This window comes from Chiloscyllium plagiosum, unplaced genomic scaffold, assembly GCF_037043375.1.
Source record: "Chiloscyllium plagiosum isolate Xiang-an unplaced genomic scaffold, Cpla_swu_hap1 HiC_scaffold_21, whole genome shotgun sequence".
Lineage (NCBI taxonomy): Eukaryota > Metazoa > Chordata > Chondrichthyes > Orectolobiformes > Hemiscylliidae > Chiloscyllium > Chiloscyllium plagiosum.
In genome coordinates, this window is record NW_028270159.1 from 30,329,094 (window position 1) to 30,342,300 (window position 13,207).

Sequence of the window (13,207 nt, forward strand, 5' to 3'; positions counted from 1 at the left end):
TAACCCTGCTTACAGGTGACAGGGTAAAGCTCCACTATTACAGGTAACAGTTTACATACAAGACTTCCATTCCAAAAATTTATTTTGGCAGTTCCAGAGCTAAATGTGAACTTAGAAGCCTGACCAAAAATTGAGTATGCAGGCATAAGACTTTCAATATTTAGATTTAAATCTAACACAATTGTCTAGATATGTTATTTCATATAATTATACATTTAGATCAGCATAATGTGCTCTTTGTACAGGTACAGATTCTAAATAAACTACAGTATATATATATATATATATATATATATATAGTCTCCTTATCTAATTTCTAGCACCTGAAGGGATTGGACAAGAATTCTTCTGTAAATTGAATAAAGAGTATGCATTTATTGTGACACACAAAGCATCACTGTTTTGTGGGTCAGCCAGGCTGAATCTCATGGCCTTTTCATATTAACCATTGTTTATATTGTCATGGACAGTTTTAAAGTATTACCTGAACTTTGCTGAAGGTATTTGTATGTGATGTGATGTTATTTGGAGAACATGAATCAATTTTAAATAACAACAGCAGCAAAACCTTTTGTGCTTCAAAGGGAAAGTTAATTTATTTCACAATCTTGTTTTTACTAAAGAAAATGAACCACTTACAGATGTTGATTAATTGCAGACATAGATTCATTATTTAGAAAAACTTAGTCAAGTTCAGTCCTGTTATTCAAAGTAAGCCTGGTATTTTAAAATCAAAATGTAACTTTGCTTGAATTGTAGGCTTTGAATTTCAGGAGTGACTCATTAGCTGTGATGATTTCTTTAGATTAATTTCCAGAGGTTTCTTTCAGAAGTTAGCTTTGCCATTGGAACAGAATATAAAAGGGAGGAAGGGTAATGTTGCTTCTCTGATTCTGCAGGAGGTGCATTAGCTTTCAGCTGTCCATGTAATTACAACAGACCACAACCTGTTTTTGGATGGCTCTCTCTCTCTCACACACACTCCCTCTGTCTTAATTAACATTCTTATCTTTCCCTGAAGTTGTTTCAAGATGTCTCTCTCATTATGTTTCTATTTTATGGCAATTTGCCATACTATTTCTAAGTTCTTGGCAGGCTCGCAAAGATGATCACTGGATCATGTGACATGGACAAATTGCCAATTTATTTTACCTAAGTAGTAATCTCCTTTATTACTCCAAAGTCTTTTTACCATGCGCAATCATGTTTGAGAATACCTTCTCTTTGTCTCTTCAGAAGTGATTCTGGTCTGAATGCACAAACAAAAGGTCAGGTAATCCTCAGAGTCCAATTTGAAAGCAATCTTTAAACTCGGTCCAAGTTTAAAAATGTAACTATTCATACAGTTTTGTAAATATTTGGAATACCATTACTTTCATCATACCAATGTAATCATTTTTTATATATTTATACATTTCTGAAATTTGTCAATAGTTTCAATCACTTCAAAGTCCTTCGAGCTGCCCATTTGGCTGTAACTGGCCTTGGTGACTAGTTTTATTTTATGTATCAGGGATGTATGAGTGCACTGAAATTTATGTAATCATTTTATCTAATACCAACATTATTAGAGATCCATTAGCATTTAATAAAAATTAAAACTGTGGTGAATCTAAGATATTCTATTCAATATCACAGTTTTTGCTGATTGAGAAGATTTTTGACCCATCTTAATTTATCCTTCCTGAGAAATTCTAAAGATTCTTCTATTGTCTCAGGTAATGATTCTGAAAGCGCTGATGTTAAAGACTGCAATGAGCTCAACTTATCCAATAATGTCATACAGTCTTGGATGGGAAAATGATATGGTGACAATAGTTCTGGATTTTGACTAGGATCTTGCTGTGTGACCTATCTCCCAATAGTCTGAGTTACATTGTCTAACTCACTATTGTAACTTGTACTTAATTTTTATTCTTAATAAATTAAATCTTACTTAGACAAAGCCTCTTCTTGTTGAGATTCATTAGTGATTACTCCTCTGTCACTGTAAACCAAATAGGTCCTCAGAACCAGTCAAGAGGAATGCAGCAGCATCCATCTAACCACAAGTACTGCATTGTCCATTGCTCCATCCAGTTGGTGCATAGAATTATTTCAGTGTTTTCCTATCTTTACCACTCTGGAAATCTATTCCATTGTAGTAGAAGAAGGGCATCCCGATATCTGGCTAAATTTACATCTTACTAATTTGGATCTGTGTCCTTATCAGGTTTTATAATTTATGATGAATATTGTTTTGTCTCTTCACTTCTTACACGATCCTTCATGCCTGTAATAAGATCACTTGTCAGATAGACTTTTCAGCTTCGGAAGAATATAAGTTTTTTCCCAATTTTGCTGATAGTTCAGGATCAGGTTTCTGACTCCTCTTTACATTACTTGCAGCATTTAAACAGATCTCAGCTGTAACTACAACCAGAAGTGGATGCACTTTTGAAAGTGTTGACCGAATACAGAGCATTATAAAATTTAATTAGAAAATCCTCTGACTAAAACTCAATGCTTTGAATGTGATGGTCATGACTTACCTTGGTGCTAGACTAACCCCAAGGCATTCTTACCCTTGAAAACCACCCACTTGACTTTGAAACAAGATGAATGCCAAAGGAATTGCAAGTAGGTTTCTGTTAATATATATCATTTTTCATATGGCTCCATTGGAAGCTCCTGTGCCTGAGTCAGAAGGTTTTGGGTTTAAGTCCCTCTCCAGGAGTTGAAGATAAAAGGCAAGACTGATACAGTATTAATTGTTCTAAGTGTAACAAAGTTTAACAAATGTCCTGCCTGTTATCTCAGGTGGACATAAATATGCCATAAATGTGACATGGACAAAGACTTCCCAAAATAGTTTACTGACAGTACAGTACTTTTGAAGAACAGTCATTAGCTGCTTCATTTCCTATTTTGCAACAATTTGTATACAGCAAACACCCACAAACTGCAATGTGATAACCATGCACCATTTTGAAGGAGAACAGAGATATTCCAGATGAAACGTTATTCCTCAAACAACATCACAAAGACACGTTAGGCACGTTATCTGGTGCATGGTTATCACATTGCAGTTTGTGGGTGTTTGCTGTATACAAATTGTTGCAAAATAGGAAATGAAGCAGCTAATGACTGTTCTTCAAAAGTACTGTACTGTCAGTAAACTATTTTGGGAAGTCTTTGGGTTATGAAAGATGCTTTATAAATATAAACTTTTTTCAGTTACCATCAGCAGATTCCAGTGTGATTAGTTTGAATAAAAGTTAGCATTCAATAACCAAAAGTTCAAACAGGCACTTTTCAATAGATCCATGACATTATATGAGGCTGCCATCCTTTCAGTATGGGTGTTCCATAGGGGCTAACATGATCTGGTATGTGGGGCTAGCCATTTTCTGGTCTAACAAGAAAAGTCGAGTAAATGAAATGTAGTTTATTGGTTTTCCACAACTATAGGAACAGGCTGTATGTTACTACAAAGACTGGGAGGACTGATCTTCAGTCTGTCTTCCACAAGATCCCACTTCATCTCTCTTCTCAGCTATGTCCTCATGGCACTATCACAGTGGGTAGTGCTTAATGAATGCAATCAAATAATAACCCTTGATAATACAAGAGATGACATCCACTGACCTTATAAATGAGTAACTGCTCCAGGTGTACATACTACACCTAAGTAAGATTGGTAGCCAATGATCTGCTTCTCTTTTACTGCTCCTGTTTTCTCAGTGTTCTGCTCCCAAGTGCTCTATCCTTCCCTTAAGCTTGTGTTTTCCCTATTGTTATATCTAGTAGTTCCCAGAAGTTTGAAATAATCACAACTTAGGAGTGAAATGTTGGAGTTTCATCAAATCACACCATGTGTGGCTGATAGACAGACTATAATGTGGCATAATGAATGATTTATATCCAAATGCATGAATATAATTATTGCTAAATTATTCCTAATTATTCCATGGTCCTGTTCTCGTTGTATCTCCTGCTCTCCCCAGGTTCCTCCTATTTTGCAATTTGCTGCCTTGTATTTCCTAGCTCCAGTTCTATCAAGGATCTACAGACACTAAAGTGAGAAGCAGGCACGATCACATCATAGATTATTATCCATTATCTTATAACAATTATTAATCATTTTATACACATCATTTTGGTGTGAATTTTGGACTTTTTAAAAGGAAAACCTGTTAATAGGTTATACACCTCTAGAGTATGTGGGAGTTGAACCCAGGCTACTTGGCTCAGAAGTAGGGACACTACCACTGCACCTCAAGTCTTTTTTGTAGCCAAGGTGAGTTTTACCTGGAGGAGATGGGTGTAGGTTCAAGTGATTACTGCCTTATCTGATAAGGTTAAAAATCACACAACATAGGTTATAGTCCAATAGGTTTAATTGGAAGCACTAGCTTTCGGAGTGCTGCTCCTTCATCAGGTGGTTGTGGAGGACACAATTGTAAGACAGAATTTATAGCAAAAGTTTACACTGTGATGTAACTGAAATTATACATTGAGAAGGGCATATCCTTATCTGATTAGGAGAGATGAAAAAGTTTGAGAAAAATCAGACAGGACAGTAATGGAGATATTCAGAAAGGGTAAACCCACCTCCTGGCACAGACTTTACAGCAGCAACTTGCACTCTTCACAACCTGCCTGTCCCCCTCCTGCACTGGTCAAGCTGCAGCGACCAGCACTCGCCTGTCAATCATCGCCCGGGCAACCATCTCGCGAGAGGACGGCATTTTACGTCGGCTCAAAAAAAATTGCTGGAAGGTAAAAAGAAATTTAAAAGGTATTTTTTTTAAAAAAAAAGAAACAATAAAATTCACGGGCGGATGTACGTAGAAAAAAAGAAAAGTATTTGGGTTGAAGAGGGCGCGAGACCCTCGGGGGGGGGGGTTGGTGAAAGGTCAGTTAAAACGGTTGGATTTTGGCCATCGAGGGGGACAATGCGCGAGACAGAGAGAGGCTGGCAGTAGGCATCAGCTCTGGGAATGTCCTCCTTGTTTATTGTGATGGAAACTATAGTTTATAAAGTATATACACATACACCAACACGATAGGTTGGAAGCTGCGGTTTGTATCTGGGTCAGCTGCAGTAAAAGTTACCTGAAAGCAGAAACCCCAACATTGCTGATTGAGAAACAGTTGGATTAAATTGGACTGCAAGGTCAGAAATGGGAATCTTAGCTCAGTCTGAAGGACTGTGCACTTTAGTATTTGTCAAATCCACAATGAATGCTTAACTCCGTTTTTGCACTGATTAGTTATCAAATAACTAACTTAGTTTGTATTTCAATTGAATTAAATTTTAGTTTGTGTTGAATATTCACCATTATATTCGGAGCTTTAATGTCGCAGAAGAATAGGAGCCTCGATGTTGTTCCATATTCCTATTATTTTTGCTTTATATTGAAGTTTGACACATTGTTTCTGAGTCCGCGTGCTTCCAATATGCAATTACGGTAGTTGGATTAGTTTTTTGGTTGCACCATCTAAGAGCTGTGCAGACACGATGGATAAGGTGCTGAAAAGCTCAATGCTTCTGTTATTATCAGAAAGTAAAACACCTTAATTTTTTTTTGCTGCATAGTTTTGCCAACACTTAAGTTGATTTAAAAGGAACCATGTGTGTGAAACATTCATTAGGCATTTTGTCAGAGACTGGAAGTTGAGTTTTTTGTAACGCCTGCTGTTATGTTTTAACAGTGTATGGATTCGTTATCAAATTAGTGCTGATTGAATTCAATTTGGAGATTTGTATTTGGGTGACCAATGTATTTCTGGAAGATATTTAATCCTTCCATCACCCTTTCCAATTTGCAGAATTTCTTCCTGATTCTATACTTAGAATCTCATGAACAGGAGTCCAAATAGTATTGGCAAGTTTGCTATTGTCTTAAAACTTGGCTTTGAAGTAAGTTTCATTTAGACTGTCAATTGATATTTCCTGATTATTGAGATGGAGGCCAAATTGTTGTTTCTCAGCATTCCTGATTGGAGTTGAATATGGTGTTGGAAAATGTGGTTAAATACACAAGAGTTGCTAGTTTTTCTTAACTGTCATACTGCAGCAGTCTCTAGCAAACTGTTACTTGGTGTTTCTACAAGTGATAATATGCATTTATCAATTTTGTTCTGTTGTGAAATCTTTTCTACACTTTCTCTCCATATTGTGGCTAAATTAATTAAAACTAAAGGCAGTCCTTTCACTGTATCAAAGACATGTAATTGCAATTTTTTTTTCCTCCTGTTATCTGAAATTGCAGTGGAATAAACAAGAGATTGAGGTGAAATGATTGTTTAGGGCTGAAATAACCTATTTACAGGTGTTTAATAAATCTGCCCCGGGGTGTGTAAATAACAACATCTCTGAACTGGTTGATTAGAAATATAGGTTAAATACTCATTTAAATTGAATCGGTGGAAAAAATCTCATGAAGATCACGTTTTTAGATTGGTACCAATGTCATTTGCACTAAATTCAGAGCATTATTTTCAGTACATAAACAAATGCAGGAAAGTTATTAAACAAGAACAGAACATTCTCAATGTCAGTCAAAGTTAATCATCTTTTTCCTGTGCTGTTTATTTTTCATTTTCTGATTAAACACTATTTCCATTTGACATACCTTGTGCATGCAATTACCATAGTCTCTGTAGTAATGACTCTGTTCGTAGAATAGATGACTGATTTGTATCCAAATATTTCTCAAAAATATCCCTTTGAAGGAGGACAGACTGTATAATGTCCTTCTCATATTTTTCAGTGCAATATTTGATAGTTATCCACCATCTTGAATTGTTTGAAATTAGCACAGCAATGAGAATTTTAAGGAGAGGTAAATCATAAGGAAGTTAAAAAAGACTTTCAAATTTTGAAGTGTTGGGTAATGGGAGTTAGGGTATGGCAGCATTTAGAAGGAAAGATGGGTGATTAGGATTGGTACAAGATGGATGTGAGCAGCAGGGATTCAGATATCCTGAGAAAACCAAAGGAAAGGACTCTAGTTTGATTATACTTATTGACTTTTAGACAGGTTAATCAATGTGGAGCACTATGAAGCAGTGTCCACGTTTGGAGAAAATTGAAAAGGGAGTTTCTTGAGAACCTTTATTGGACAACTCAAAGCAGAGGGGGCAAAGGGATGGATGGTCAGGTAAGCCAGCAAAGGAGTGAGGAACAGTGGATATGAAACCCAAGGAGAAAAAGCAATACAGTCCATACAGCCTGGGAAAAGTGAAAGTCAAATGAACAGGATCCAGGCAAATGTAGGAGATGTGGAGGACAGATTGGGAGCATCGGGAATCCACTTAAGTCTGCAGAAAAGAATAGTGGAGGAATTCTGATTTTGTGGTCTCAGTGGCCAATAGAAAGCAATGAAACTGCATAATCCAGAGGATGATGGACACTCACAAGAATAGAGTCAAAGTTTGGTGCTGGTAAAACACAGCAGGTCAAGCAGCATCTGAGGAGCATAAGCCCTTTCATCAGGATTGGTACTGGAACAGGCACAAGTCCTTTCCTGATGAAGAGCTCATACCCAAAAGTTTGACTATCCTGCTGTGCTTTTCCAGCGCCACACTTTTCAACTCTAATCTCCAGCAACTGCAGTCTTCACTTTTATCCACAGGAACAGACCAGAGCTAACCTAGCATAAGGTGAAAAATCCCAGTGGAGGAGCAGAATACAGTTGCTGGAATAAAGGCACTCCAAAACAGTTAATAAGAGATTAAAAGTAATTAAAGCATTCAGAAAAAAAGAGAAGTTAAACTTTATCTGAAGTCACCTCTTTCTCCCTTCTTGTTAATGCTCTGCATTATTTGAATGACCATTTTGAAATATATTTAATCTCATAATTACTGCTATTGCTACCCTGTCATTTATAGAACAATACAGCCGCAGAACAGGCCTTTCCGCCCTCGATGTTGCGCCGACCTGTGAACTATTCCTCAGCTTGTCCCCCTACACTACCCCATTATCAAGTGCTTTTCCAAGGATTATTTAAACCTTCCTAATGTGGCTGAGTTAACTACATTGGCAGGTAAGATATTCCACGCCCTTACCACTGAGTAAAGAACCTGCCTCTGACATCTGTCTTAAGTATCATAGAGTCATAGTCATAGAGATGTACAGCATGGAAACAGACCCTTCGGTCCAACCCGTCCATGCCGACCAGATATCCCAACCCAATCTAGTCCCACCTGCCAGCACCTGGCCCATATCCCTCCAAACCCTTCCTATTCATATACCCATCTAAATGCCTCTTAAAATGTTGCAATTGTACCAGCCTCCACCACATCCTCTGGCAGCTCATTCCATACAAGTACCACCCTCTGTGTGGAAAAAGTTGCCCCTTAGGTCTCTTATATATCTTTCCCCTATACCCTCTAGTTCTGGACTCCCCGACCCCAGGGAAAAGACTGTCTATTTATCCTATCTATGCCCCTCAATTTTGTAAACCTCTAAGACAGCCCCAGCCTGTTTAGCCTCTCCCTATAGCTCAGATCCTCCAACTCTGGCAACATCCTTGTAAATCTTTTCTGAACCCTTTCCAGTTTCACAACATCTTTCCGATAGGAAGGAGACCAGAATTGCACACAATATTCCAACAGTGGCCTAACCAATGTCCTGTACAGCCGCAACATGACCTCCCAACTCCTGTACTCAATACTCTGACCAATAAAGGAAAGCATACCAAACCCCCTTCTTCACTATTCTATCTACCTGCGACTCCACTTTCAAGGAGCACTCCAAGGTCTCTTTGTTCAGCAACACTCCCTTGGACCTTACCATTAAATGCATAAGTCCTGCCAAGATTTGATTTCTCAAAATGCAGCACCTCGCATTTATCTGAATTAAATTCCATCTGCCACTTCAGCCTGTTCGCCCATCTGGTCCAGATCCTGTTGTAATCTGAGGTAACCCTCTTCGCTGTCCACTACACCTCCAATTTTGATGTCATCTGCAAACTTACTAACTGTACCTCTTATGCTCACATCCAAGTCATTTTTGTAAATGACAAAAGTCACCCCTCAATTTGTAGTTATGCCCCCTAGTACAAGCTGATTTCATCATCCTAGGAAAACTACTCTCACTGTCTACCCTATCTAATCATCTGATCATCTTGTATGTCTCTGAAATCCCCTCTTAGCTGCCTTCTTTCCAATGAGAACAGACCCAAGTCTCTCAGCCTTTCCTCATAAGAACTTCCCTCCAGACCAGACAACATCCTTGTAAATCTCCTCTGCACCTTTTCCAATGCTTCCACATCCTTTCCGAAATATGGGGACCAGAATTGCACACTATATTCCAAGTGTGGCCAGATTAGTGTTTCGTATAGTTGCAGCATGATATTGCGGCTCTGGAACTCAATCCCTCTATGAATGAAACCTAACACCGTATCCCTCCTTAACAGCATTATCCACCTGGGTGGCAATTTTCAGTGATGTACATGGACTCCAAGATCCCTCTGCACATCCACACTACCAAGAATCTTTCCATTGACCCAGTACTCTGCCTTCCTGTATTCTTCCCAAAGTGCATCACCTCACATTTAGCTGTATTGAACTCCATTTGCCACCTCTCAGCCCAATTCTGCAGTTTACCCAAGACCTCCTGCAACATTCTTCCAAACTCTCCACTACTCCACTGATTTTAGTGCCATCTGCAAATTTACTAATCCATCCACCCATGCCTGCGTCTAAGTCATTTATAAAAATGACAAACAGCAATGGTCCCAAAACAGGTCCTTGTGGCACACCATTAGTAACCAGACTCCAGGTTGAATATTTTCCATCAACCACCACTCGCTGCCTTTCAGAAAGCCAGTTTTATTCCAAATCATCCTCCATCCCATGCCTCTGCATTTTCTCCAACAGCCTACCATGTGGAACCTTTATCAAAGGCTTTACTGAAATCCATGTATACCACAAACTGCCCTACCCTCATCTATATGCTTGGTCACCTTCTCAAAATACTCTGAGGTTTGTGAGACACGACCTGTCCTTGACGAAACCATGTTGACTATCAAATTGTAGCTTGCTAGATTATTATAAATCTTATCTCTCAATCCTTCCTACAACAGAAGTAAGGCTCACTAGTCTGTAATTACCTGGGTCATCCTACTGCCCTTCTTTAACAAGGGCACAACATTTGCAATCCTCCTGTACTCTGGTACTAAACCTGTAGACAATGACTACTCAAATATCAAAGCCAAAGGATCTGCTATCTCCTCCCTAGCTTCCCAGAGAATCCTCGGATAAATCCCATCAGGCCCAGGGACTTGTCTACTTTCACTCCTTCTAGAATTGATAACACCTGTTCGTAACTAACCTCCATCCTTTCTAGTCTAATATCTCATACCGCATTCTCCTCCTTTACAATATTCTCCTTTTCCTGAGTGAAAACCGAAGAGAAATATTCATTTAGCACGTCTCAGATTTCCACAGGGTTCACACTCAATTTTCCACTTCTGTCTTTGATTGGCCTTATTCCTACCCTAGTCATCCTTTTATTCCTCACATACCTATAGAAAGATTTAGGGTTCTCCTTTATTCTGTTTGCTAAAGACTGCTCATGTCCTCTCTTTGCTCTTAACTCTTTAAATCCTTCCTAGCTGATCGTAACTCTCCATCACCTCATCAACACATAGGCCTCCTTCTTCTGCTTAAGAAGAGAGATACAATTTCAATAGAAACCACAGTTCCCTTACCTTATCACTTCCTCCCTGCCTGACAGGGATATACCTATCAAAGACGTGCAATATCTGTTCCTTAAACTAGCTCCATATCTCCATTGTCTGCATCCCCTTCTTTTTGCTACCCCATTCTATGCATCCTAATTCTTGCCTAATCGCATTATAATTGTACTTGCCCCAGTGATAACTCTTGACCTGTGGCATGTACCTATCCCTTTCCATCGCTAAACTAAACATAACTGAATTATGGTCAGTCTCTCCAAAGTGCTCACCTACAACTAAATCAAACACCTGGCCTGGTTCATTACCAAGCACCAGATCCAGTGTGGCCTCCCCTCTTGTCAGCCCTTTGACGTACTGTGTAAGGAAACTTTCTTGTATGCACTGGACAAAAACTGATCCATCTGACATTAGAGTTATAGCATTTCCATTAATGTTGGGGAAGTTAAAGTCCCCCATAATGAGCACCCTGTTCCTTTCACTCCTACCCAGAATAATTTTGTGAATCCTCTCTTCCACCTCCCTGGAACTTTGCTTGGAGTTTTTTTGTAAAAAAAATAGGCCTCCACAGTGTGACCTCCTGTCCTGTTTCTAACCTCAGCCCACACTACCTCAGTAGCAGAGTCCTCATCAAAAGTTCTTTCAGCCACTGGTATACTAACCTTGACTAACAAGGCCACACCTCCCCATTTTTTACCGCCTTGCCTGTTCTTAATGAAAGATCTAAACCCTGGAACCCTCAACATCCGTTCCTCACCTTGCTCTATCCATGCCTCCAAAATGGCCACATCATCAAAGTCCTAGGTACCTGTCCATGCTGCAAGCTCACCTACCTTATTTAGGATACTTCTGGTGTTGAAGTAGACACATTTCAAACCAGCTTGCTGTCTGCCAGCACATTCCTCTGACTATGAACTCTGAGAATATTGCTGAGAACTGAATGCAACTATGAAAGAAGTTGTTAGGTTCTTTTCCTGAGGACGGACGCACACACACACTTCTGCAAATAGTTAAGTTTATTAAAGCCTGTACAAGCTAGGTGACCCCCCCACCCCAAATGACCCTCCTTGTAGGCATGCAAGGTAGAGTGAAAGAGGCTCTGAACAAATAAAGTACATCCCCTTTATTATCAACTGACTTGTATATTTACAGATACTCTGGCCACTCCCCCATAGTCACATGCCACTCAAGACAACCCCCAGTCATGCCCTCAGTCACATGTTATCCCAGGTACAATGGTAGAATGAGAGCATCCTCCGATAATCAAAATGTAAATGCCCTCAGCCTGGGGAATCATTATGCTAACTATTTCCTGACTCAGTGATTTCCCCAAGATAATGCAGGTGTGATATTCCTAGCTTTAGGGGATGGCTAGAAAGCATTTCTGAATGGAAGAGATTGAATGATAGTTATTGATCATAGTAGGGGGAGTAGTAGCAAATGACTGTCTAATTGGAGTGGGGGTCATTCGCATTCCTGCATGACTGTCGTTCCCACCCTCTTCCAGAACATCCACTCAGTGCAGTTTAACCCTTTAATATTACATTAATGTCCAGAGAGATATTCCCATTTAGTCTTCTAACATGACATTCCTCCCTTTTATCATTCTATGATAACAGAGATGACACTACCAGCTTTCATAAGACTCTGACAGCCAGTATTTAAGCAAGTTATTGATACACAACATGCAATGATTATAACAAAAAAAAATTCTAGTCCATGCAGTAAATGAGATCCTCCCACGTGGAAAAAATAGTTAATCAGTAAACTTCTTAAATCTACAGTCCTTAGTGACTACTCCATCCCCTCCAAGTCAAGAGGAAATGAGCCAGTTATCCAAAACCTCCTTCAGTAAAGTCCAACCTGAAAACAGAATCCAGTCTGTCTTTCTACATCACTCCATGGAGAAATCTGAATTCTTGGATAAGGGCAGTTAAATACTTAACAAAGCTGACAAGACTTCAATCCTTCCAGAAATGCTTCAGTGCATCTGACCATGCAGTGCAGCAGCAGCAGTGTAGGTGAATACAGCATTCTTTGCTGCTTCTGTTCCTGCTCTGCTGTTAAATGTAACAAAGCCAACTGGCTGTTTTGATGTTCGCTTGATCAGTGAACCTGCATACCCCTTAAATGATCGAAAGACAAGGTAAAGCTCATGTGGTTTAATATCCATAGGAAGGCCACTGACAAAAAGCATATGGACCTCCTCTTCACTGTTGTTAGCTGCTTCACTTTTCGTGTTCATGACTGAGGAGCTGATTGGATCAGGTTGTGGAGGGGTGGGTGGTGGTCTAAAAGTGCGCTTTATGTGTGAATGGAGAAACTTTAGAGATGATGTTGGCTGCTGAAAGTATCTTTGCGTTTCCTTTCTCGTTCCCTCCTTGCCAAGGTGATTATCAGTATGCAGACAGTCGCACATTTAACTACATTAAATTGTGACTGCCTGTTTCAACATTCTCAGTCATCTTGAACTCTGTCCACCGTTTATGACGTTATCAAGTTTTATACAATCCATAAAC

The 13,207-nt window shown here is 39.3% G+C and overlaps 1 protein-coding gene across 18 annotated transcripts in view; it reads left to right on the forward strand.

Annotated features, from left to right (window-relative positions):
• Positions 1–4,728: 4,728 nt before the first annotated feature.
• Positions 4,729–13,207, forward strand: part of LOC122564803 (uncharacterized) — a 98,443-nt gene continuing 89,964 nt past the window's right edge. For 15 of the 18 annotated variants that reach the window (XR_015760720.1, XM_087998468.1, XM_087998463.1 and 12 more), the window contains exon 1: positions 4,952–5,158. The gene's annotated coding sequence lies outside the window, so the exon portion shown is untranslated. Of the gene's footprint in view, positions 4,781–4,951; positions 5,159–7,878; positions 8,034–13,207 lie in introns of those variants that run through there. The other 3 variants (XM_087998459.1, XM_087998458.1, XM_087998460.1) reach the window with 3 other exon arrangements.